Genomic DNA, 2,553 nt, shown 5'->3' with positions numbered 1-2,553 from the left:
TGTGTGTGTGTGTGTGTGTGTGTGTGTGTGTGTGTGTGTGTGTGTGTGTTGCAAAACCACAAATTGCATATTTTACTTCAAAATTCTGAGAAAAATAAGAAGCATAGGGTTTTTAAACATTCAAACTTTTATACATTTGTTTGCCACAAAAAGCAATGAAAGTTGTCTTTTCTTTAAATAAAACTTTTACTTTATTTTATTCTTTAAAAAAGACTGATGACCAGTGTGAGCGGAGGCTATTGCCACCTAAGATATAGAATATGTTTTGTAAATGCTCCCAACTACAGGGTTTCCAAATAAATGGAAAAAAACAAACAGAGATGCGTACAATCTTTATTTGACACCAAAGTAGTAAAAAGGATAATCATACAAAAATTATTAAAAAAAAACACACAAGTTACAAATACAACATTCACACAAAAGAAAAGAATAAGTCATAAAGTGGCCACTTGTAAAATTGGATCTTGGACAGGCAATATCAATATCCCTTGGGATAAGTCACATTTGGGATAGAGAAAGAAAAATGAAAACAAAATATCCAAATTAAATTCAAACCACCTCAATTCACACCTTCATGCAAATGTATAACCAAATATCACAATCCACCAATAAACAACAAAGTATAAATGAATTAAATAAATCCTCCCAATCCCAGCAGCTAATAGCCCATGGTAGTTGTAAAGGAATTGACAGTAGATAAGAACGGTGGCAATTACCACCCACAGTACTCAAGAACACAATTAGCCACAAAAAAAAGGAACAAAAAGAGAAATATCAAATTAAAGAAAATACAATTAAATCAATATAACAAATAAATAATTCAATACCCAATCATCTCAGCACACGCACACACTTCCATACACACAAACGCCACCACAAACACGCGTTCACACCGAGCTCACTCAAACACGCGCTCGCCTCAACACACACTCAAATAAAGACTCGTTCACATCAAACGTGTTCACACAAACATGCGTTCACACGAACACACGCTCGCATCAACACACACGCACACACCTAAAACCCCGCTCACACAACTGTGCGCTCGCACAAACACACGCTCGCATCAACACACACGTGCGCTTCTAAATCACAGTAGTCCGTGGTGGGACTTGAGCGCGCACCCTCTTCAGTCTTCACAGCACAGCACCACTGCGAGCCGCCACACAGCAGCAAAACAACAGCGGGCAGATTTCTATAAAAATAGTTACTCAATTTGGTCATTAACCACGCATACACTATATCTAAAATTACATCTCTGATTAACAAACAACTTACAAAATACCATATCAACTTACCTGCAGCACAATTGACTGGCCCTCGGTGAGAACGGTGAACAAACCACCAATACTGCCTCGATCACACTATATAAACGAGTCATCATTAAAAACGGCGCTATTAAAGAATAATTGCAGCAACATATCAATGCAGTAACATACCTTGATATATGTTAATGCAATTGAACATCCACAGGCCCACGGCAAAAGTTAAAAAAGGGATTTCCAACTTATGCAGGTCTACAACACTTAATACGCGCTCAATGCTTGATGCATAATAGATTGCTCTTGCGACACAAAAGAATGCAGCCTGCGTACCATGCCGGAAGGAAAACGGAAGTAAGAGGAAATCTCCGCGTTTTTAAAGGGCCTGAGCGTACCATGCCAAAGAGAAAACGGAAGTGAAAGGGGATCTCCGCATTTTTAAAGGGGCCGTGAGCTTAACTTCCGCCCAGCTCCATCCACCTACACAGAACGGAAGACCCTAGAAGGGTCACCCCATTACAGACCAGCATCTTTTATTAAAACTGTAGCCGAACAGTTTCCTCAAATGAGTAAAACACAATTTTCACTTAGAAAACTTTTTAAATGTATGTCTGAACCTTTTTTTCTTTTGACAAACCTACATTTCAAATGATACCTGAGGTGTGTAACAACCACAAGGGATACATGTTGATTCCAAGTTTCAGTGTACAGTGCAAACATGCAATACTATATAATATTATAATATACCATATAATCTTTGTGAGGTCAGAACACAAAACTTTGTGTTGAGTGATCCAGACAAAACTTCATGCTAGAAAATATCATGGAAGTCACTAGCACTTCAACATCCAGCACAAAATTAAAGAGATGAGCTTAGGATGTTTTGACTATTACCATTTTCTTTGACCTATGCCTCTAAACAACTGTCAATAAAACCCATTACAGTTGATAAGTAGTAATTTTAAGTGAAAGGTGAGATGATGCATGCCTTTTTTTTATTAGCCTATTATTATTCTGTCCACACCAATACTTTGACACCAGTGTTTTAGGCGTCTGTCTTTTAGGTTTGATCCAGAAAACAGACGTTGTGTTTTATGTCTTAATATTTTGTTCTCCTTTTTAATGAAAACTCCTGAAACTAGAGTGATGTGTGTAACACCCACAAGAACAGCAACAGCTGAACAGGACTGACCAGTAAACAAGCTTAAACGGATGAAGACCTTCACTATCTACGCCAGAAAATTAGTTTGACAAAGTTTCTCCATGAAGATGAAGATTTTGTGAAACATGA

General features: G+C 37.7%; 1 long non-coding RNA gene across 1 annotated transcript; it reads right to left on the bottom strand.

The window, feature by feature from the left end:
* Nucleotides 1-319: 319 nt before the first annotated feature.
* LOC307159485 lies at nt 320-1,612 on the bottom strand. Its single transcript, XR_013821383.1, has 3 exons — nt 1,440-1,612; nt 1,299-1,364; nt 320-1,195 (listed from the first exon to the last, which is right to left on the bottom strand). It is a non-coding gene; the product is annotated as an uncharacterized lncRNA (long non-coding RNA).
* Between the last annotated feature and the right edge of the window lie 941 nt (nt 1,613-2,553).

Source organism: Squalius cephalus (genome assembly GCF_949319135.1).
Source record: "Squalius cephalus genome assembly, chromosome: 5".
Lineage (NCBI taxonomy): Eukaryota > Metazoa > Chordata > Actinopteri > Cypriniformes > Leuciscidae > Squalius > Squalius cephalus.
This window is presented reverse-complemented; position numbering and strand designations above follow the sequence as displayed.